The 25,507-nt window shown below is 39.9% G+C and overlaps 5 non-coding genes across 5 annotated transcripts; 1 reads left to right on the top strand and 4 right to left on the bottom strand.

The window, feature by feature from the left end:
* Window positions 1-8,917: 8,917 nt before the first annotated feature.
* Window positions 8,918-8,990, bottom strand: Trnar-ucg. Its single transcript has one exon. It is a non-coding gene; the product is annotated as a tRNA-Arg (tRNA).
* A 1,433-nt stretch (window positions 8,991-10,423) lies between these two features.
* On the bottom strand, window positions 10,424-10,496 carry Trnar-ucg. The gene has a single exon. It is a non-coding gene; the product is annotated as a tRNA-Arg (tRNA).
* A 6,651-nt stretch (window positions 10,497-17,147) lies between these two features.
* On the bottom strand, window positions 17,148-17,220 carry Trnar-ucg. The gene has a single exon. It is a non-coding gene; the product is annotated as a tRNA-Arg (tRNA).
* Window positions 17,221-18,682: 1,462 nt separating this feature from the next.
* Window positions 18,683-18,755, bottom strand: Trnar-ucg. Its single transcript has one exon. It is a non-coding gene; the product is annotated as a tRNA-Arg (tRNA).
* Window positions 18,756-21,841: 3,086 nt separating this feature from the next.
* Window positions 21,842-21,914, top strand: Trnar-ucg. The gene has a single exon. It is a non-coding gene; the product is annotated as a tRNA-Arg (tRNA).
* Window positions 21,915-25,507: the final 3,593 nt, after the last annotated feature.

Consider the following 25,507-nt stretch of genomic DNA (forward strand, 5'->3'; position numbering starts at 1 on the left):
CCACGCTCCGCTAAACGAGATCATTCTCCTAACTGGCACTGTGGCTGAAGGCCAATTTCAGAATGACCCATCTACCCTGGCCAAGAATTCGTTGTACCGTGTTGAAAAATCAGTAATCATTGCTTCTGGGATGCATGAGTTAGGGCTCTCAATATTGCGTCGGTTGCTGCTTATAACAAGGAGCCATTGCCTGTAACGTATATGATAAAACTTTGTTCCTTGCTATAGAACCAGTGTCTGTAGTGAATATGATGGAGTTGACTGATTCTGCGTGAAATATGTGATAGCATGCGGAGGAATAATAATTCCCTTCTGCCTCACCCTTAGTGGAAGTCGTTGGTATTGGGTCATTCTTCCGGTTAAGTTCACAGTCTCTGCCAATCGTAAGATATAATGAAGGTGGGGAAGTCCACGCTCGTGGGTGATAACTGTGTGTGTACAAATCATGTCATCACCGAGTCACAGTTGCATTATTTGCAAGATGAGATAAAGTGATCTTTAACATTTCTTTAAGATCAAAGATATAACTTCCGTATTAGCAAATGAAGAGATCCCTGGCGTACAAGCAGTGTCAACATCCATTATGCCTTTGCTTGTTTATCCCCTATGACTTGTTTTCATCGTTGAGACGAATATCTCTACTCGCCCAAGGGCATCGTGACATGAATCATGTTTGTGACGAGAACCTTTGGGGATGGCGGGGAATCCCACTTCTGTTTGACCGAATTTTATGCGAAAAATGGAAAGTGGTCACTACGACATTCAAGAATCGCCGAGGGGTATCTTGAATTAAAAGCTATAGCGTTGATGTCTAGTGGCTACATTGTGTACGCCGTTTTCTACCATCGATTGTTTTCCACAGAAGGGATATCTTCTCTTGTTTCGTTCTGTCCCAGGCTCTTCGTTGGATGAATTGACCCGAAAAAATATGAAAAGTAGAGGACACATGGTATTTTATGTATGGGAAGGGGAGGGGAAGGGGGTCACAGGACCTATATAAAACACAGACCACGAGATCCTACACCACATCTCGTCAAGGCACTGCGAACTTGACAACTCTCCGGAAATTCACACTCTCTAGATGGTGAGTAACCTATTTATTACTTCAGCGTTGGAGCGAAAAGTCCATAATGTAAACCTCGTTTATTATTTTCTTATCCGGGTGTTGAAAGACATATATTACTCTTTGTGATTTTGGTATATTTACATATTATTCTTATCATTACTGCCATGGTCTTATTTCGGTTTTATTCAACAACATTATTATCATTATCATTGACATTATTATCGTTACCATAACGAGCATCATATGCATCATTATTAACACAATTGTCTCTATTATCATTAATATCACCATCCACTTATTCTGTGTGTGGCAGGCGAGTTGCAGATTCCTCCTGGTGGTGGCGCTGGTGGGCGTGGCGCTGGCGAGCCTCGCCGCCGCCGCCCCCCAGCGCTGGTATAGCTACTCCAGTGGATTCGACCGCGACGACCGATTCGACAATGATCGATTTGATAATGATGGATTCGACCGCGACGACGGCTTCGGCAACCGTGGTTTTAGCGGCAACGCGGGTGTTTACAACCGCGGCTTTAATGGCAACTCTGGATATTACAATCGGGGATTTAACAGCAACGCAGGATTCAACAATAGGGGATACGATCGCTACAATCAGAACGGCGGATTCTTCAGTCAAGGATCCCAATCCTTCAACCGTGGCTTCGATCGCGATGACAGCTTCGAGTCCGATGGCTACGACTTCGACTTCGACTGAATCGACTTCGACTGAATGCTGCGGGGACGTCGTCAGCGGTTGAATAAACATGATATAAATATATTTAATTTGTGTTATTTTTGTCCTAAATTTCAATGTTGTCCTGTTTTGTAAATATGAGGTAACTAGTATCTTTAATAAAATAACAGAAAGACAAAATAATGAAGGCTTTTTTTTTCAAAATATCGTAAAAGGCAAAAGGAACATGAAAAAGTATTGTGCATATCAAAACCTGTGGCAAATTATCCCTACAATCTCCAATAGCATTTTCTGAGTGTGGAACAAATGCTTTGCAACAAATGGCTTTGGATCTTGCATTGATGTGTGTACATGTAGGATATTTATATAGTATACTTGTATACATACATACGTGCACATATAGGCCTCCCTATCTTCGTCTAACCTTGGAGTTGTCACTAACGGTTGACAATTTTGAAAATGTCTGTAGTTTAGTCTTAACATCGCGAAAAATGAATAAATTAACATACAGAGTATCATAAACAGGTAATGAGGTTTATCTCCATTCTAAGCTCCGCTAAACATCACTCTCGTAATAGTCAATCTAGCTGAGGGCCCATTTAACAACGACCAAGAATTCGTCGTGCTGTGGTTAAAAAAAAAAAAAAAAAAAAAAAAAAAAAAAAAAAAAAAAAAAACACAGTAGTCACTGTCCTTAAAGGTCGTCTGAGAAAGTGTGTCGAAGTATTGTGTTTTCTGTACTGATAAAGCTCGCAACTCTTATTCAACCAAATTAGAAAATCGTAGTTTTAAGCCCATAGAGTTCCCCAGAGTAGCAGACGAACTTCATTCATTCAACACGAAGGCGGAGAGTTACAGTTGCGAAGAAGAATCTGAGGAAATAGAAGCATTTTCGTGCCAAACCGAAAGCGGGAGGGAGAGAAAGGGGAAAAAAAAAAGAGGGAGGGAGGGAGCAAAGTAGAGGGAGGGAGAGAGAGAGAAAGAGAAATAGAGAGGGAGCGAGTATACAGTATATAGCCACAGTGCACACTGACACTATATCTACCTCTCTCTTTTCTATTCTTCCATCTTTCTCTTCCAACCTCCCTACCTCTATTTATCTCCCTTTTTCTCCCTCCCCCTGTCTCCTTACCTCCCTGTCTATTTATCTCCCTTTCTCTCCCTACCTATTTCTCTCCTTCCCTCTCTTTCTATTTTCTCCCTCTCTGTTTCTCTCCCTTCATTCCTCCCTCTTTATTGCTCTTCCTCCCTCTTTCTCTCACACCCTCTATTTATCTCCATTTCTCGCTCCCTCTTTCATTCCCTTTTTATTTCTCTCCCTTACTCGCCCTCCCTCCCTCCAGCTTTCGATTTGGCACGAAAGTGCTTCTATTTCTTCAATTCATTCTTCGCTGCTCTATCTCTGAACCTTCGTGTTGAATGAATGAAACTCTCAACAGCACAAACTACGTCATCACCGACCCCTAGCGGCGGGCATCGTAACTGTCGCTTTTCTGAGCGTCAAAACATCGCCAGCTAATCTCGGGGAAATTTTACGGACATAAAAGTGCGATTAAGAGTGCTGTAGTATATGTCATTATATATTAATTCAGAAAATACAGTAATTTCCCTTAATTCTGACTGTCAATAGTTGCCTTAGAATTAGTACACGACATTTTCCTGCTGAGATGTATGAGTTAGAGCTCTCAAGATTGCGTCGGCTGCTGCTTCTAACAAGGATTCATTTCACCCCCACCAAGTAACAACTGAGTTGTTTGCGAGACAAGATAAAGAGATCTTTAACATTTGTTACCGATTTCGGGACTTGAAGTTACGCTCTACCAAACTTGACAAGAAGTCACACCTTTATAAGCAAATGAGGAGATCCTGACGTAAGGGCAGTGCCGAAATCTATTATTCCTGTGCTTGTTTATCCGATCCGAATTGTTTCCATCGTTGAGACGTCAGAGGAAGAATATCTCGGCTCGCCTAAGGGCATCGTGACATGAATCGTGTTTGTGACGAGGGCTTTTCGGGGATGGCGGGGAATCCCACTTCTTTTCGACGAATTTTATGAAGAAAAAAAATGGATACTGTTCACTGCGACATATAAGAATCTCCGAGGGGTATCTTCAATTAAAAGCTATAGTGTTTATGTCTAGTAGTGGCTACATGAGGTACGTCGTTTTCTACCATCGTTTGTTTCCACATAAGGGATAACGTCTGTTGTTTCGTTCTGCCCCAAGTTCGTTGGACAAATTGATACGAAAAAATATGAAACGTAGGGGATACATCGCATTTTATGTATGGGAAGGGGAGGGGAAGGAGGTGGGGTTACAGGACCTATATAAAACACAGACCACGAGTTCCTACACCACATCTCGTCAAGGCACTGCGAACTTGACAACTCTCCGAAAATTCACACTTTTAAGATGGTCAGTAATTTATCGATTACTTCCACGTTAGGACAAAAAGTCCTGTAATTAACTTCTTTTAAATATTCATTAATTCACATATACGTCACAGAGACTGTTATTGTTATCATTATTAGAAAAGCCTCGTTTACTCTTTTCTTATGAGAGTGTGGAAGGACATTTTAGTCTTATTTTGAAATCCTGTTGATCAGGAATCTATCAGCTCCATTATACATTAGTGATTTTTGGTCTATTTACAGATTATTCCTATCATTTTAATTATTGTCATAATCTTATTACTTTTATTTTCATCAGTACTGTTATCCTTATTATTGCCATTATTTTCGTTATCATCATCATATTCATCATTATTGTTACCTACCATTATCATCATCCACTTATTCTGTGTGTGGCAGGCGAGTTGCAGATTCCTCCTGGTGGTGGCGCTGGTGGGCGTGGTGCTGGCGAGCCTCGCCGCCGCCGCCCCCCAGCGCTGGTATAGCTACTCCAGTGGATTCGACCGCGACGACAGATTCGACAATGATCGATTTGATAATGATGGATTCGACCGCGACGACGGCTTCGGCAACCGTCAGTTTAGCAGCAACGCGGGTGTTTATAATCGTGGCTTTAATGGCAACTCTGGATATTACAATCGGGGATTTAACAGCAATGCAGGATTCAACAATAGGGGATACGATCGCTACAATCAGAACGGCGGATTCTTCAGTCAAGGATCCCAATCCTTCAACCGTGGCTTCGATCGCGATGACAGCTTCGAGTCCGATGGCTACGACTTCGACTTCGACTGAATCGACTTCGACTGAATGCTGCGGGGACGTCGTCAGCGGTTGAATAAACAGGATAAATTTATTTTATTTATTTTGTTTTTGTCCAAAAGTTCAATCTGTCTTGTTTCGGAAATACATTTATTACTAAAATAAACAAGATCAGAAGATAAGCGTGTGTCCGCTATAATGTAATATATCTCGAAGGTATTTTTTCTTTTCTGATACCATAAAGATATAAAACCTCTTTGGGTGGTAAGAACAGGTCATATCAGGTGACTACTACCTATAATAAAATTAACAAGACAAAATAACAAACGAAGTCTCTAATATCAAAATATTATAGAAGGCAGAGAAAACATTACAAAGTATTGTGCATCTCAAAACTTGTGGCAAATTATCCCTAAAATCTCCAATATCATCTGAGCGTGGAACAAATTCTTTGCAACGGATGCCTTTGGATCTTGTATTGATGCGTGTGTATGTAGGATATTTATATAGTATACTTGTATTCATACATACGTGCACACATAGGCCTCGTTATCTTTGTCTAACCTTGGAGTTGTCACTAACGGGTTACAATTTTGAAAATGCATGTAGGTGGTTGTAACACTGTACATGGATCGTATATCATAGATAGTATATAGTACATAGTAAATCACAGTCATTATCTTCTTTAAAAGTGAATAATGAACATTTAACGAACTCACGTAAAGTACTGAGTTCTAACATAGACAAAAATGAAGAAATTAATGTACAGACTATGCTAAACAGGTAATGAGGATTGGCTCCTCTAAGGTCCGCTAAATGAGATCTCCTAAATGTGAATTTACTTGAGGGTCCATTTAAGAATGACCTCCAATGTGGCCAAGAATTCGTTGTGCTGTGGTAAAACAAAACAGTAGTCACTGTCCGTAAAGGTCGCCTGAGGTGTGTCAAAGTTTTCAAATTATTGTGTTTTCTGTATTAATAAATCATGTCATATGCTTCGTAACTCTTAATTAATATATCCAATCAAAGGAGAAAATCGCAGATTTAAGCCCGTAGAGTTCCCCCACAGTAGCAGACGAACTTTTTGACGCTCAGAAAAACGATAGTTACGCTGCCTGCCGCTAGGGGTCGGTGATGACGTAATTTGTGGTGTTCAGGGTCATTCATTCAACACGATGGCGGAGAGTTCCAGCTGCTAAGAAGAATTTGAGGAAACGGAAGCATTTTCGTGACAACCCGAAAGCGGGAGGGAGAGAAAGGATGAGAAATAAATAGGAAGGGAGGGAGAGAGGGAGAGGTAGAGAATTAGAGATTGACGAAGGGAGAGAGAGGGGGAGGGGCGAAGAAGGGAGGGAGTGAAGAGAAAAAGGAGATAGAGAGAAAGAGAAAGAGCGAGAGAGGAGAGAGGGGGGGAGGGGAGAGAAAGGGAGATTCCTTTCCGAAGAATATCCATGAACCTTGAGTGACATCTCACATTTAACGCTATCAAGTTTATGTTGATATATCCATCCATATACAAATTACCATTGGACCTAAAAAAAAAAAATCATAAATAAATTAATTAATAGAAGTGGAAAGGAACCTTGCCGGGAATTTTTTGTCGATATAAAGTTGAGGCAAATTTTGAGTAAAATAATTCGAATTTTCTAAATTAGTAACTCATAATTTATATGGTTCTTATACTATGTTTTTTTTTTGTTTGTTTGTTTTTTTTTGTTTTTTACTTATTATTTTTTTAAACTTTGAGTAATATCTCACATTTTACTTTATGAATTTTATGTCGATGGTATATCCACATGCGATTTATTATTTGACAGAAAAGGGAAAGAAAACTGGCCGTGTATTTGTAACTGGCAAGTTTTTTATCATTATATATATATATTTTTTTTTTTTTTTTTTTTTTTTTTTACTGACGAATTTTGATTGAAATAATTCGAAATTATTTAGCAGCTACTCTCTGTAATGTTCTTGGTGTGGTGGTTTGGTTTGCGAAGTTCTAGCTTCGCCCGGGCCTTCTAGATATGGCCTGGCCGTAATGTCCTTGTACTATATATTTGCGTGGTTTTAATTTTCATTTATTTGTTGTGTGTGTACAACGGCGATAGATTAGCGATTCAAAAACTTTACAATCGGAAATGCGTAATACGGATATTATGTTTATCCTTAACCAGGTACTGACCTCCATTGCCAATATAAACCAATCAATAAAACACACACAAATACATAAACGCGGATATATGCACGTGAAAAAACACAAACAAAGTCATACAAACCTATGTATATTAAGACTTCCTTATCACTAATATAGATTACTACTTCCGAAGTAGCATGGTTGGTAAGGTCACTTCCTACCACGCGAGGGTCCCACGATCGACCCCAAGTGATGCTTGTGTCACGTAGGCGCTACTCTTTTCCTTTTGTTTTTAGTTTAGGTATTTCTTATATATGGCGTGGTTTGATTTTGAAGTTGTTAAGATAACGATAATAATGATATGATGACTGAGGAACCAAGCGGGCATCATAAAGCCAGGTTTACAATAATTAGAAACGTTTCTGCTCTGTCAGCCTGTTTCTGCGTCACTCAGTCAGTCAGTCTTTCAATTGCATGCCAATGTATAGATAGATTACTTTTCGGAACGAATGAAATATGAACGAAAATAATTGGAAGAAGAAATATTATAACACGATCAGGCAAAACGCCGAATGTTTTGCAAGCGGACATGAGAGAGAAGGGCAGTGGAGTGGCAGGGAGAAGGAGGAAGAAAATAAAAGGGAAATAGAGGGAGATGCTTGAAAAGAATAGAGAGAGGAAAGACGGCGAGAGGAGAGATGTAAACGGGAAAAAAAAAAGAGAAATCCGGTGAAATCAGAAAAGAGGGAAAGAGGATACAGAGAAACAGAGTGTAAATGTGTGTTCAGTTGTGTGTCCATGTGTATATTTCCATGTGCGCGTGTATGATGTCGAGTGTGTATCCTTTGTTTTCAATAATTAATTAATATTTCAATCATAAAGTAAGAACGTGTTTGAAGGGTGACTCCAGCATGGTCGAAATCACATTGTAATCGTAGTACAGAATATTATCCAGTGGAAGATTAGGGTTGTCCGTAATTCTTCCTTCTCTCCCTCACTCTTATCCTCCTCTCTCTCTCTTCCCTTTTCTTAGCTCTCTCTTCTCCTCTAATATCTCTCCCTTCCTCACTCTTCCTCTCTTTTCTTCCCTTTCTCTTCTCCCGGTCCCTCCTTTGTCTTCTCTCCTCTCTTTTCTTCCCTTTCTCCCTTCCTCTCTCTTCTCTATTTTCGTATCTCTCTCCCCTTCTTTCCTCCCTCTTCTCTCCTATGCTCTCTCCTCACCTTTCCTTTCTCTCTATTCTCTTCTCTCCCATCTCCTTTTCTCCCTCTCTCTTTCCCTCTTCCCTCTCTCCCTTCCTCTCCTTTCCCCCCTCTATCTCTTCTTCACTCTCCTCCTTTTTTCCCTCTCTCCATCTTTTCTCCTTTCTTTCCTATATCGCCCCCTTCTATCCTCCCTCATTTTTCCCCTACTCTCTTTTCCTCCTTCTCTCTTTTCTTCCCTCTCTCCCATCTTCATCCCTTCATCTCTCCTCTCCCTGCTAATTTTTCCTAATATATCTCACCCAGTCTTTTTACTACCAATATACTTTTTCATTATTTCCTCTCCTTCTAACTCTTCCCATCTCGTTTTTACTCTCCCTCCCCTGTCCTTCATTTTCTTCCCCGTTCCCTCCTTGTCTCCACCTCCTTCTTTCTCTTTTCCCAATAATTTCCAGGAAAAAATATATTTTCTCTAAGTGTTATATTCATAAACCGCAGTGATTTATATGATCAGTAAGTACTTTCAACTTTTACCAACGGGTTTCTGAGAGCTAACTCCATTCTCTTATTAAAGATACTGTCAACGAAGACTTAGATATTTGTCTGAGGGAATTTATCGAGTAGCCAAATATACGCAAAGGAAATAATAGGAAACAAAAGCGACCGTGACAGGACTCGAACCTGCAATCTTCGGATCCGAAGTCCAACGCCTTATCCGTTAGGCCACACGGTCGGAGGTAAGTTTTATTAAATGGACTAAAAAGACAAGATGTGTGTGTGTGGTTATATATATATATATATATATATATATATATATATATATATACATATATACACACGCCATCAGTCGGTGCTGACTTTGGTTCTATTGACTCTGTCAATGCCTGGGTGAAAGAATGTGATGAGCAAGCTGTTGCCCATGCAGCATGCTCCCTCTCTTCACTCAGCTGCTGGATCTAAACGAACGGCAAAGATCGGTACGGTTTGGCACCAACGGCGTCGCAGGAGTTGCCAGAACGAGGTCACAAGCGACATCGAACTGGCTAAGGGACTCCTGACTTTTGTTCAGGGTTTACTCCCGAAGCCTTTTTATTTCACAGATACCACAAGGCAGTGGATTATTCTGTATGGGGTGAACTCCCACAACCTTCGACCATTCACGGACTGAACTGCAAGGCAGCAATCGGGCACCACTATCGTATCTTCAATCTATGAATGTGTGTACATTGCAAGAGAGGAATTTAAATCAGCATCTTCAAGCAATATATATTTTACATACTATAGAAAAGAAAAACAAAAAACAACAATTTCCAACACGTAAAGACAATCAATCCTCACTAAACATATTGCAAATCACACACATACTAATTCTAATCACAGTACAACTTCTGGATTGATATTAGAAGTTTGGTTTCAATGATAAATGCTGAATGTTATGCAATGTCTGTCTCAATTTCTCTTACAATAGTACTTTTTTCATTCTTTCTGTTTGTTTTACTTTGTATAGGAAAATGTAATTCATAGGCAAGACCTTCTTTTGGGGGAGTGTCAACACGGAAGAGTGTTTTACCAGTCATATATATATAATATATATATATATATATATATATATATACTGTGTATATATATACATATATGTGTATGCGTATATCTTGATACAAATATACTTACAAGATTTTTCAAAGAGTAAAGGAGCAACTCCATTCAGGGGGCAAGAAATTCCAAACAGCACATCCTGTGCATCTTGCGTCTTACTGTGTATTTCTGTTTACAGATATTAATCTATGCTGACTCATAACCTTAATAGGAAGATTTAGGACTTGGAAATTATGATAATTCAGCAGCGATTGGACGGGGGGGGGGGGGGGGGGGGGCTGGACGTAGGCCTCCCTTTCCTCACCTAACCTTAGAGTTGTCACTGACGGGTCTCAATTTTGGGTGAAACACCATATACTTGTAAATGGATTATGACATTATGAATACACATTGTTGTTGCCTAATATTTACTCTAAAATAAACCGCTGTGATTTATATGATCAGTAAGTACTTTAAACTTTTACCAACGAGTTTCTGAGAATTAACTCCATTCTCTTATTATAATTACTGTCAACGAAGCGCTTTATCTGGTAGCCAAATATACGCAAAGGTAAGAATTGGAAACAAAAGCGACCGTGACAGGACTCGAACCTGCAATCTTCGGATCCGAAGTCCGACGCCTTATCCGTTAGGCCACACGGTCGGAAAGAATGTAATATAAAATGACCAAAAAGACAAGGTGTGTGTTTATATATATACACACACACCATCAGTCGATGTTGACTTGGGCTTTACTGATTCTGTCAATACCTGGCTAAAAGATTGTAAGGAACAAGCTGTTTCCCATGCAGCATGCTCCCACTTTCCACGCAGCTGATGGATCCAGAGGAACGACAAAGGTCAGTACGGATAGCACCAACGGCGTCGCAGGAGTTGCCAGAACGAGGTCACAAGCCACAACGAACTGCCTAAGGGACTTCGGCTCCTGACTTTTGTTCAGGGTTGATCCCGAAGCCTTTTCATCTCACAGATGCCACATGGCAGTGGATTATTTTGTATGGGGTGAACTCCCATAGCCTTCGACCATACACGGACCGAACTGCAAGGCAGCAATCGGTCATCACTATCGTATCTGCAATCTACGAATGTGTGTGCATTGCAAGAGAGGAATTTAAATCAGCATCTTCAAGCTATATATATTTTACAAACAATAGAATGAAAAACAAAAAACAACAATTTCCAACACGTAAAGACAATCAATCCTCACTAAACATATTGCAAATCACACACATATTAATTCTAATCACAGTACAACTTCTGGATTGATATTAGAAGTTTGGTTTCAATGATAAATGCTGAATGTTAACAGCAATAGTCCTTATTTTTTTCTTTCTTTCTTTGTGTTTGTTTTACTTTGTATAGGGAAATGTAATTCATAGGCAAGACCCGCGTTCGAAACTGTTCCATGCCAAGTGTGGAATCACACGTAGCCCCAGGCCCATTTTTGAGTAGATTTTTTTTCTTTATTCTTTTAATTGTATTAATTTCATCTTTATGTTTTTGCTAATATCAGGTTTAAAGGAAATTCAACATAAACAGATAAATATGAAATGATAGCATATATAAACAAATATGCACACTCAGATACTCTAGATATGTTCCATGATTAACTGACAAACAACTGAACATATATGTGTGTGTGTATAATATATATCCAATGGTGCAGTTCATCTTTTGAAAATCATAATAAATTTAATCGCCTTGAAATTTCTTAATAGAAACGACAGCAAGAATGATACTTTTGAGTTCAATGTTTTTCTTTATGCATATACATATATATGTATTTACCAGTGAAGTTTGGGGTGTTACGTAACTCCAGTAATCCTCTGTAGAACTTCTCACTGTCAATATTTCCGTTGGGTGCTGTCTTCATGATCAGATACTTGACTTTCTTCACAGTAGCCTCTGCATGCCCATTAGACTGTGGGTAATGGGGGCTTGACATAGCATGACGTACTCCCCATCGCTGAAGGAAGGTTGCATATTCCCGGCTGGAGAACTAAGGTCCGCCATCAGTGCGCAGGCGAACTGGCACACCCAGATCACGAAACACATGCCGGAAGAATCTGATCGTCGAAGTACTTGTTGCATTAGTTCCACATTGGATTGCAACAGGCCATCCGGAGGGTCGGTCAGCATACACCAAGAAGTGTTTTCCAGCAACACTGAAAAAGTCTCCCGACATAGACATAAATGGTCATGTGAGTTTATCATCCAACATCAGTGGCTCCTGTTGCTAACTAGGCTGTAGGCGCTGGCATGGCTCACAGCCACGAACAGTGTTTACAATGTTTGCATTAATGCCTGGCCAAAAGACTGTCTGCTGTGCACGACAGTTTGTTGTTTCCACGCCACAGTGGCTTTCATGCGGTTGAGCCAGGGTGTTACGATGTAAAGAAACAGGGACAACCACTCTAGGTCCATACAGCACCAAGTTACCATCATTGTACAACTCATTGCGAATCTTCCAGTACGGACGCAGGGCAGGTGTTGATCATCCTTATGCAGGGGTAGTTGCCAATAACCACAAAGAGTATCTACAGTTGTGAAGAACTTTGACTGCGGACTAATACTTCTGATGGCTGTAAATGGCGTCGGAGAAGGGTGGGCAGGGCGAGAGACTTGCCTATTGAGCTTTGATAGGTCAGTGGTAATACAAACACCACCATTTGCTTTTGGAACAACAACCATTGGATGACACCATTCTGATGGTTCATCCTCCACTGGTTTTAAGATGCCTTGGGTCACTAATGACTCAAGCTTCTTTCTTGTTGGTTCCTGAAAAGCCAAAGGAATCATTCTGGGGGTGTGGATCGTGAAGGGCGTGGCATTCTCCCGCAGATGAATTCTCATGGGTGGGCCTACCATCGTCTTGAGTGGCCCAGACTGCAAGTCGTCCTTCTTCACCAAGACATCTGCATAGTGATGCAGGAAGTACTTCCTTGCTTCTTCAGGTGACTTCAGCTGGTTCAGTGGTAAAGGCAGCAACTGAGGAGGGTTCGACATTGGTGTATTGCCCAGCCCATGGACTCCTTGCACTCAGCCCAAGAGAGCAGCCGGGTTGTGAGCGAAGGCTGAACATCAATCCAACATGTAGTCGAACGGTTGCCATAGGTGATAATTCCACGAAAAGATCCAGCCAGTGGTGGCATCTGTGACCCGTCCGCATTGTAGTATACTGTCTCTGCCGGTGGTGCTAAGTCTTCCTTTGAGAGGCCGAGACTACTAAGATGCTGGAGTCCAATGACAGTTGTGTCTGCACCAGTGTCAGGGATGATGGTAAATCATTATGCCGAATTGACACGTAGACTTTAGGGGAAGGCTGAGGTTTCGGTCGTGCAGTAGAGGTGACACTCCTGGCATATGACACTGAAGGGGATACTGAACTTACTACCTTCTATTCCTGGTTGGTGTCCTCTCCCTTTGTCTTCTGAGCCTTCCGTTTCTTTGGGCAGCATTTATCATAGTGTCCCTGCCGTTTGCACACATTGCATCTGGCATTCCGGGCAGGACACTTCGAAGCAATAGCCCAATGGCCTTTCTTACCACAAGCACGACATGTGTAAGTGGTGGCCCTGCACAGACCTTTTTCATGTTGACGACCACAGCAGTTGCAGACCTTATTAGGCAGAGGTGAGCCAGGCCTCATCTTGGACTTCTGCTTCAGGGCAGCCTTTTTCTCTTTTATATTGAGAAACAGCACGTGAAGAAACTGTGTCCTTTAAAGCAGATGATGCAGTCTTTGACGATTCATGAGACCTGCATTTCTCAAAAACATCCTGCAACGTCGCTGAGCGGTCCATTTCAATGAGGTTCTGGGTAAGTTCCTCAACTCGTATACCCATTAGAATGCCGTGTTTCTTCCACTGCTTACAGCATGCTTGGTCCTGTGTCTTGCAAATTTCTATCTCCTGTGACAAGATTTTCAGCCGTATCCAAAAGTCATCGAAGCTCTCGCCGTCTGCTTGCTTGCACTCGAAGGCCGTCGCAGTGCCTCATTACTTGCATTGTATATATGCGTTTCGAGCTTTGTCAAGACATCGTCCACTGAGCATGTTGGGTCTGCGGGCACGTCCAACTTGTGCTCCAGCACCCGTCGCATCTCAGATGTTAGGCACATCCGTAGCTGCATAAGCTGCTTTGATAATGGCAGGTTAAGGAGATCTACCATAACAGCATAATCGGAACATTCTCGCTTCCATTCTCGAAACTGTTAGGGAATCGCATCTGCCGTTAATGCTTTCGGAGGCTGTATTGTTGCCCTCGGGGTTGGTGGAGTGAGAGAAGCAGTGGACGCGGCAGAACTGCTCACTGGCGAACTCGCAGGTGAAGCTACGGGCTGCTGGGGGGTGAGGCGAAGGATCAGCTCCTGAAAACGAGCAGACTCCTTGTTCCTGCGTGCTTCCTCTCGTCGGTAACGATTTTCTTCGTCCTCTTTCCGGCGGGCTTCTTCCTCCTTCCGGCGGGCTTCTTCCTCCTTCCGGCGGGTGTCTTCCCTCTTGTCATCCCTCTGAATTATCCACTGCAGCAATGAAGCAACATCTATGGGAGGTGGGGTGCTTGCACTAGCTCCTGCGGATTCTTCAAGGCTGGAGTCAGGCTTCTCAGGGTCGGTCTTACTGTTATCTTCTTTTTTCCTCCCTTTACCCATTGTAACGTGGTAAGGGTGTCAAGATTATACAGCACAATCGCCGAAAATCCGGTGAAAATACGTAAAAGAAGTGTCAGTGCGATGACGTCACGGCGGACACGTGCGGGCAGGCGAGCCACGAGCGTGAGAGAATCAGTCGGTCCGGCTCCCTTTTGCTATACAAAAATGGCCCCTGAACACACTAAACACTGCACGAACACTATAGGCACTTCACAATACACATCACTACACTATAGCAGCACACCCCTGCATTAATGAAGTACACTGCCGAGCGGGTTGATTGCTGACCTGGCACGAGGGTGGACGAAGCGCGGGGCCGGCGACAGGCCATGAGGTCGAGGAGGCCTGGGGCAGGCAACAATAACAGGCGTCAGAACTGAATTTGCTGGATCACTGCGCCATGTTCGTCTTCTACGTTAGCTTGGTGTTTCTCTATGATGCTTGAGGGTGAAGAAAACACCGATGAAAATTAAAGTAAGTTCATTGGAGATCAGCTCTGACAAAATTAATACGGAAATCTTCATGTTCCTCTGCCCCACACGCCAGGCTCCGTCTGCGAGTGTTTACTGCCAGACGTGTGACTACAGAGACAAAATAAAATGTACTCTATAAATAGTACAGAGAATCTCTCTTTCACATAGGTGATATGCTACACAGCAATATAAACTAATCGTAATCTTCTATATTTCATATGGTATAACATATCACACAAAAGGAAGTGTGTTACAAGATAATCACATAATTATCACTATATACGTACGATAATACTGGCATCATAATCCGTATGCAATGGCATCACATGGCACTCACAACTCACATCATTATCATAACTCACTTCATTATCACAACCCAAAGTATATAGTACATCATACATAGTACATAGTGAATCAGTCATTATCTTTTTTTCCGAAAATGAATGAAACACATTATGAATACACATTGTTGTTGCCTAATATTTTATTTACTCTGAAATAAACCGCTGTGATTTATATGATCTGTAAGTACTTTAAACTTTTACCAACGAGTTTCTGAAAATTAACTCCATTCTTTTATTATTATTACTGTCAACGAAGGGCTTTATCTGGTGGCCAAATATACACAAAGGTAAGAATAGGAAATAACAGCGACCGTGACAGGACTCGAACCTGCAATCTTCGGATCCGAAGCCCAACGCCTTATCCGTTAGACCACACGGTCGGAAGAAACGTAATTTAAATAGACCAAGAAGACATAGTGTGTGTTTATATATATACACCATCAGTCGATGTTGACTTGGAATTTACTGATTATCTCAGTACCTGGCTGAAAGATTGTAAGGAGCAAGCTGTTTCCCATGCAGCATGCTCCCACTTTCCACGCAGCTGATGGATCCAGAGGAACGGCAAAGATCGGTACGGTTAGCACCAACGGCGTCGCAGGAGTTGCCAGAACGAGGTCACAAGCCACAACGAACTGCCTAAGGGACTTCGGCTCCTGACTTTTGTTCAGGGTTGACTTCCGAAGCCTTTTCATTTCACAGATGCCACAAGGCAGTGGATTGTTTTGTATGGGGTGAACTCCCATAGCCTTCGACCATACACGGACTGAACTACAAGGCAGCAATCGGGCACCACTATCGTATATGCAATCTATGAACGTGTTTGCATTGCAAGAGAGGAATTCAAATCAGCATCTTCAAGCTATATATCTGTATATACTATAGAAGAAAAAAAAACAATTTCCAACACGTAAAGACAATCAATTCTCACTACACATATTGCAAATAACACATACTAATTCTAATCACAGCACAACTTCTGGACTGATATTAGAAGTTTGGTTTCAATGATAAATGCTGAATGTTATGCAATGTCTGTCTCAATTTCTCTTACAATAGTACTTTTCATTCTTTCTGTTTGTTTTACTTTGTATAGGGAAATGTAATTTATATGCAGGACTTTCTTTTGGGGGAGTGTCAACACGGAAGAGTGTTTTACCAGTTATATATATATATATAATATATATATGTATATATACACTGTGTATATATACTGTGTGTATATATACATATATGTGTTTGCGTATATCTTGATACAAATATACATACAAGATTTTTCAAAGAGTAAAGGAGCAACTCCATTCAGGGGTCAAGAAATTCCAAACGGCAGATCCTGTGCATTTCTATTTATAAATATTAATTTATGCTGACTCATAACCTTAATAGGAAGATTTAGGACTTGGAAATTATGATAATTTAGCAGCGATTGGACGGGGAGGGCGGGGGGGGCTGGACATAGGCCTCCCTATCCTCACCTAACCTTAGAGTTGTCACTGACGGGTCTCAATTTTGGGTGAAACACCATATACTTGTAAATGGATCGGTCATCATAGATAGTATATAGTACACCATACATAGTACATAGTGAATCACAGTCATTACTTTTTTTCGAAAATGAATGAAGCACATTATGAATACACATTGTTGTTGCCTAATATTTTATTTACTCTGAAATAAACCGTTGTGATTTATATGATCAGTAAGTACTTTAAACTTTTACCCACGAGTTTCTGAGAATTAACTCCATTCTCTTATTATAATTTCTGTCAACGAAGGGCTTTATCTGGTGGCCAAATATACACAAAGGTAAGAATAGGAAATAACAGCGACCGTGACAGGACTCGAACCTGCAATCTTCGGATCCGAAGTCCGACGCCTTATCCGTTAGGCCACACGGTCGGAAGAAACGTAATTCAAATGGACCAAGAAGACAAGGTGTGTGTGTGCTTATATATACACACACACACACCATCAGTCGATGTTGACTTGGGCTTTACTGATTCTCACAATACCTGGCTGAAAGATTGTAAGGAGCAAGCTGTTTCCCTTGCAGCATGCTCCCACTTTCCACGTAGATGATGGATCTAAACGAACGGCAAAGATTGGTACGGTTAGCACCAACGGCGTCGCAGGAGTTGCCAGAACGAGGTCACAAGCCACAACGAACTGCCTAAGGGACTTCGGCTCCTGACTTTTGTTCAGGGTTGATCCCGAAGCCTTTTCATCTTACAGATGCCACATGGCAGTGAATTATTTTGTATGGGGAGAACTCCCATAGCCTTCGACCATAAACGGACTGAACTACAAGGCAGCAATCGGGCAACACTATCGTATCTTCAATCTATGAATGTGTGTGCATTGCAAGAGAGGAATTTAAATCAGCATCTTCAAGCTATATATATTTTACATACTATAGAAAAGAAAAACAAAACACAACAATTTCTAACACGTAAAGACAATCAATTCTCACTACACATATTGCAAATAACACATACTAATTCTAATCACAGCACAACTTCTGGACTGATATTAGAAGTTTGGTTTCAATGATAAATGCTGAATGTTATGCAATGTCTGTCTCAATTTCTCTTACAATAGTACTTTTTTCATTCTTTCTGTTTGTTTTACTTTGTATAGGAAAATGTAATTCATAGGCAAGACTTTCTTTTTGGGGAGTGTCACCACGGAAGAGTGTTTTACCAGTCATATATATAATATATATATATACTGTGTGTATATATACATATATGTGTATGCGTATATCTTGATACAGATATACTTACAAGATTTTTCAAAGAGTAAAGGAGCAACTCCATTCAGGGGGCAAGAAATTCCAAACAGCACATCCTGTGCATCTTGCGTCTTACTGTGTATTTCTGTTTACAGATATTAATCTATGCTGACTCATAACCTTAATAGGAAGATTTAGGACTTGGAAATTATGATAATTCAGCAGCGATTGGACGGGGAGGGGGGAGGGGGGCTGGACGTAGGCCTCCCTTTCCTCACCTAACCTTAGAGTTGTCACTGACGGGTCTCAATTTTGGGTGAAACACCATATACTTGTAAATGGATCGGTCATCATAGATAGTATATAGTACACCATACATAGTACATAGTGAATCACAGTCATTATCTTTTAAAAAAAAATGAATGAAGCACATTATGAATACACATTGTTGTTGCCTAATATTTTATTTACTCTGAAATAAACCGTTGTGATTTATATGATCAGTAAGTACTTTAAACTTTTACCCACGAGTTTTTGAGAATTAACCCCATTCTCTTATTATAATTACTGTCAACGAAGGGCTTTATCTGGTGGCCAAATATACGCAAAGGTAAGAATAAGAAACAAATGCGACCGTGACAGGACTCGAACCTGCAATCTTCGGATCCGAAGTCCAACGCCTTATCCGTTAGGCCACACGGTCGGAAGGAAGCATATTAAATGAACCAAGAAGACAAGGTGTGTGTGTGCTTATATATATATACACACACACACCATCAGTCGATGTTGACTTGGGCTTTACTGATTCTGTCAATACCTGGCTGAAAGATTGTAAGGAGCAAGCTGTTTCCCTTGCAGCATGCTCCCACTTTCCACGTAGATGATGGATCTAAACGAACGGCAAAGATCGGTACGGTTTGGCACCAACGGCGTCGCAGGAGTTGCCAGAACGAGGTCACAAGCAACAACGAACTGTCTAAGGGATTCCTGACTTTTTTTCAGGGTTGACTCCCGAAGCCTTTTTATTTCACAGATACCACAAGGCAGTGGATTATTTTGTATGGGGTGAACTCCCATAGCCTTCGACCATACACGGACTGAACTGCAAGGCAGCAATCGGGCACCACTATTGTATCTTCAATCTATGAACGTGTTTGCATTGCAAGAGAGGAATTTAAATCAGCATCTTCAAGCTATATATCTTTATATACTATAGAAAAAAAAAATTCCAACACGTAAAGACAGTCAATTCTCACTACACATATTGCAAATAGGGGAGTCACAAGCCACAACGAACTGCCTAAGGGACTTCGGCTCCTGACTTTTGTTCAGGGTTGACTCCCGAAGCCTTTTCATCTCACAGATGCCACATGGCAGTGGATTATTTTGTATGGGGTGAACTCCCATAGCCTTCGACCATGCACGGACTGAACTACCAGGCAGCAATCGGCCACCACTATCGTATCTTCAATCTATGAATGTGTGTGCATTGCAAGAGAGGAATTTAAATCAGCATCTACAAGCTATATATTTTTACATACTATAGAAAAAAAAAATCCAACACGTAAAGACAATCAGTCCTCACTTAACATATTGCAAATCATACACATACTAATTCTAATCACAGTACAACTTCTGGTCTGATATTAGAAGTTTGGTTTCAATGATAAATGCTGAATGTTATGCAATGTCTGTATCAATTTCACTTACAATAGTACTTTATCTTTTTCTTTCTGTCTTTGTGTTTGTTTTACTTTGTATAGTGAAATGTAATTCATAGGCAAGACCCGCGTCCGAGACTGTTCCATGCCAAGTTTGGAATCATCACACGTAGGCCCATTTTTGAGTAGTTTGTTTTTCTTTATTCTTTTAATTGTATTAATTTCATCTTGATGTTTTTTGCTAATATCAGTTATAAAGGAAATTTAACATAAACAGAGAAATATGAAAAGATAGAATATATAAACAAATATGCACATTCAGATACTCCAGATATGTCCCATATCTGGCAAACAACTGAACATATATATATGCATGTGTAATATATCCAATTGTGCAGTTCATCTTTTGAAAATCATGATAAATTTAATCGCCTTGAAATGTCTTAATGGAAACGACAGCAAGAATGATACTTATGAGTTTTTTTTCTTTATACATATACATATATATGTATATATACTGTGTATATATATGTATATGTATATGTATATATATATGGCAGAAAAAAAACACAATGCAAAATCTAGTTTTTGCATAGTGTCAACACGGAAGAGTGTTTTACCAGTCATATATATATGTGTGTGTGTGTTTATATATACTGTGTGTGTATATGTGTATGCGTATATCTTGATACAAATATACTTACAAGATTTTTCAAAGAGTAAAGGAGCAACTCCATTCAGGGGGCAAGAAATTCCAAACAGCACATCCTGTGCATCTTGCGCCGTACTGTGTATTTATATTTATAAATATTAATTTATGCTGACTCATAACTTTAATAGGAAGATTTAGGACTTGGAAATCATGATAATTCAGCAGCGATTGGACGGAAGGGGGGGGGGGAGGGGGGGGCTGGACATAGGCCTCCCTATCCTCACCTTAAATTAGAGTTGTCTCTGGCGGGTCACAATTTTGAAAATAGTTGGGTGAAACACTGCATACGTGTGCATGAATCGTACGTCATAGATAGTATATAGTATATCATACATAGTACATAGTAAATCACAGTCATTATCTTTTAAGAAAATAAATGAAGCACACTATGAATACACATTGTTGTTGCCTAATAATTTATTTACTCTAAAATACCCGTCGGTCTTTTCATTCAAGGAAATTTGAATACGTCACCAAAACTGCTGTATTGCCACTGTTCATTTGCCGAGCTTACATAAAGTGAAATTGCGAAAAAATAATGTTAATGTACAATGTACTAAACAGGTACATGTCACGAAATAAACCGCTGTGATTTATATGATCCGTATGGGCCTACGTGTGATTCCACACTTGACATGGAACAGTCTCGAACGCTGGTCTTGCCTATCAATTACATTTCCCTATACAAAGTAAAACAAACACAAAGAAAGAAAGAAAGAAAAATAAGGACTATTGTAAGGGAAATTGAGACAGACATTGCATAACATTCAGCATTTATCATTGAAACCAAACTTCTAATATCAGTCCAGAAGTTGTATTGTGATTAGAATTAGTATGTGTGTGATTTGCAATATGTTAAGTGAGGACTGATTGTCTTTACGTGTTGGATTTTTTTTTTTTTTTTCTATAGTATGTAAAAATATATAGCTTGAAGATGCTGATTTAAATTCCTCTCTTGCAATGCATACACATTCATAGATTGTAGATACGATAGTGGTTACCGATTGCTGCCTTGTAGTTCAGTCCGTGTATGGGCGAAGGCTATGTGAGTTCACCCCATACAAAATAATCCATTGCCATGTGGCATCTGTGAGATGAAAAGGCTTTGGGATCAACCTTGAACAAAAGTCAGGAGCCGAAGTCCCTTAGACAGTTCGTTGTGGCTTGTGACCTCGTTCTGGCAACTCCTGCGACGCCGTTGGTGCTGACCGTACCGACCTTTGCCGTTCGTTTAGATCCATCAGCTGGGTGGAAAGTGGGAGCATGCTGCAAGGGAAACAGCTTGCTCCTTACAATCTTTCAGCCAGGTATTGAGAGAATCAGTAAAGCCCAAGTCAACATCGACTGATGGTGTGTGTGTGTATATATAAGCACACACACCTTGTCTTCTTGGTCCATTTAAATTGCTAAATATCCGACCGTGTGGCCTAACGGATAAGGCGTCGGACTTCGGATCCGAAGATTGCAGGTTCGAGTCCTGTCACGGTCGCTTTTGTTTCCAATTCTTACCTTTGCGTATATTTGGCTACCAGATAAAGCCCTTCGTTGACAGTAATTATGTTAAGAGAATGGAGTTAATTCTCAGAAACTCGTTGGTAAAAGTTTAAAGTACTTACAGATCATATAAATCACAGCGGTTTATTTCAGAGTAAATAAAATATTAGGCAACAACAATGTGTATTCATAATGTGCTTCATTCATTTTTGAAAAAGACAATGACTGTGATTCACTATGTATTATGTATGATGTGCTATATACTATTTATGATGAACGATCCATTTACACGTTTACAGTGTTTCCCCCAACTACAGATATTTTCAAAATTGAGACCCGTCAGTGACAACTCTGTTAGGTGAGGATAGGGAGGCCTATGTCCAGCCCCCCCCCCCCCTTCCCGTCCAATCGCTGCTGAATTATCATGATTTCCAAGCCCTAAATCTTCCTATTAAGGTTATGAGTCAGTATAGATTAGTTTTTATAAATATAAATATACAGTAAGGCGCAAGATGCACAGGATGTGCTGTTTGGAAATTCTTGCCCCCTGAATGGAGTTGCTCCTTTACTCTTTGAAAAATCTTGTAAGTATATATGTATGAAGATATACGCATTCACATATATATATATATATATACACACACAGTATATATAAACACTCAGTATATATATGAATGGTAAAACACTTCCGTGTTGACACTATGCAAAAACTAGATTTTGCATTGTGGGTACTAGATCACAGTCTCTGCCCATCGTAGGATGTATGGGTTTAGGGCTTTCAAGATTGCTTCGGCTGCTGCTTGTAACAAGGAGCCATTGCTTGTAACGTATATGATGAAACTTTGTCCCTTGCTTTAGAACCAGTGCCTGTAGTGAGTTGACTGATTCTGCGTGAAGTATGTGAATATGGAATAATAGTTCCAATAATTCCCTTCTGCCTCACTCTACTTGAGGTCGTGGGTACTAGATCTTCCTTCCAGTTAAGTTCACAGTCTCTGCCCATCGTAGGATGTAATGAAGGTGGGATATCCATGCACTTGGCTTATAACCAAGTCAAAATAGCATTGTTTGCAAATGAGATAAAGTAGATCTTTAACATTTGTAAGCGAATTCGGGGCTTGAAGGTGCGTTCTACCAAACTTGACAAGGAATGACACTTGTATTAGCAGTAAAGAGATCCCTGGTGTATGTGCAGTGCCAACGCCTATTATTCCCGTCTTTCTTTATCTGCCCCGACTTGTTTTCATCGTTGAGACGTCAGAGGAAGAATATCTCGGTTCACCCAAGGGCATCATGACTTGAACAATGTTTGTCACGATGGATTTTCGGGGATGGCGGGGAATCCCACTTCTTTACGACCGAATTTTAAGGTAAAAAGTCGATACTGTTCATTGAGACATATAAGAATCTCTGTGAATCTAAAGGTATAGAGAGTGTTTACCTCTAATACTAGCTACATGTTGCACGCCGTTTTCCATCATTGTTTTCTCCACTTAAGGGATAACATCTTTAGTTTCATTCTGTCCCAAGCTCTTCGTTGGACAATTTAATATGAAAAAATATGAAACGTAAAGGATACATCGTATTAAATGTATGGGAAGGAGAGGGGAAGGGGTTACAGGACATATATAAGACACAGCCCACGAGATCCTTCACCACATCTCGTCAAGACATTGCAAACTTGACAACTCTCCGAAAACTCACTTCCTTAAGATGGTGAGTAACTTACTGCCTACTTCCGCGTTGGGGCGAAAAGTCGAGTAATGTATTATTATTATTTTTTTTTTTTAAACATTCATTAACATATACGTCACAGACTGTTATTGTTATCATTATTAGAAAAGGTGATTAGTTACCCTCGTTTATTATTTTCTTAAGTTTGGAAGGACATATATTACTCTTATTTTGAAATCCTTTTGATCAGTAATTTATCAGCTTAATTTACATATTTGTGATTTTTGGTCTATTTACAGATTATTTTTATCATCATAATTAATGTCATGATCTTATTACTGTTATTTTTATTAACACTGTTATCATTAAGATTTACATTATTATCGTTATCTTTATCATGATCATCGTATACAATATTATTAAGAAACTTTATCTTTATCTTAACTTTCTTTATTATCATCATTATTGTCACTACTTTTATCATCATCTACTTATTCTGTCTGGCAGGCGAGTTGCAGATTCCTCCTGGTGGTGGCGCTGGTGGGCGTGGCGCTGGCGAGCCTCGCCGCCGCCGCCCCCCAGCGCTGGTATAGCTACACCAGTGGATTCGACCGCGACGACAGATTCGACAATGATCGATTTGATAATGATAGATTCGACAGCGACGACGGCTTCGGCAACCGTGGTTTTAGCGGCAACGCGGGTGTTTACAATCGCGGTTTCAATGGCAACTCTGGATATAACAATCGGGGATTTAACAGCAACGCAGGATTCAACAGGGGCTTCGATCGCTACAATCAGAACGGCGGATTCTTCAGTCAAGGATCCCAATCCTTCAACCGTGGCTTCGATCGCGATGACAGCTTCGAGTCCGATGGCTACGACTTCGACTTCGACTGAATCGCCTACGGGTTGGAATGCTGCGGGGACGTCAGCGGTTGAATAAACAGGATATAAATATATTTCATTTTGCATTATTTTCGTCCCATACTTCAATGTTATTTTGCTTCATAAATACATTTATTACTAAAATAAACAGGATCAGATGGTGTTAATATTGTGCTTAATATAATTAAAATGAATAATCTCGAACGCATTATTACACATATCAAATTTGACTGCACAAATATAAAAACCTTTTCGAATGGTAAGAATAGGTCATATGTTGTGATTACACTCTATAATAATATCAACAAGACAAAATAACAAACGAAGTCTCTTAAACCAATCTATCACAGAAGACAGAGAGAAAAATGACAAGGTATTGTGCATATCAAAACTTGTAGCAAATTATCCTTATAATTTCCAGTAACATTTTCTAAGCGTGTGCAAGTAAAATATCAATACATATACACACATATGTGTGTGTGTGTGTGTGTGTGTGTACATATATAAATACATACATATATATATATATATATTCATATACATATATATATATATATATATATATGTGTGTGTGTGTGTGTGTGTGTGTGCATATATGTACACACACACACACATATATATATATATGTGTGTGTGTGTGTGTGTGCGTACGTGTATATATATATGTATGTATGCATATATGTGTGTGTGCTGCATATATATCTATATTTATCTGTCTATATATATATTTATATATATATATATATATATATGTGTACATGTATATATTTGTGTATACATATATAATCATATATATGTATGTATATATATATATATATATACATATGTGTGTGTGTGTGTGTGTGTGTGTGTACATATATAAACAGTGTACACACACATATATATACATATATATATACACAGTATACACACACATATATAAGTATATTTATACATATATATTATATATATATATACATATATATATGTATATATAAGTTTATAATATGTATATATGATAAGTATGTATGTATATGTATATATACA

Source organism: Penaeus chinensis, chromosome 20 (genome assembly GCF_019202785.1).
Source record: "Penaeus chinensis breed Huanghai No. 1 chromosome 20, ASM1920278v2, whole genome shotgun sequence".
Classification (NCBI taxonomy): domain Eukaryota; kingdom Metazoa; phylum Arthropoda; class Malacostraca; order Decapoda; family Penaeidae; genus Penaeus; species Penaeus chinensis.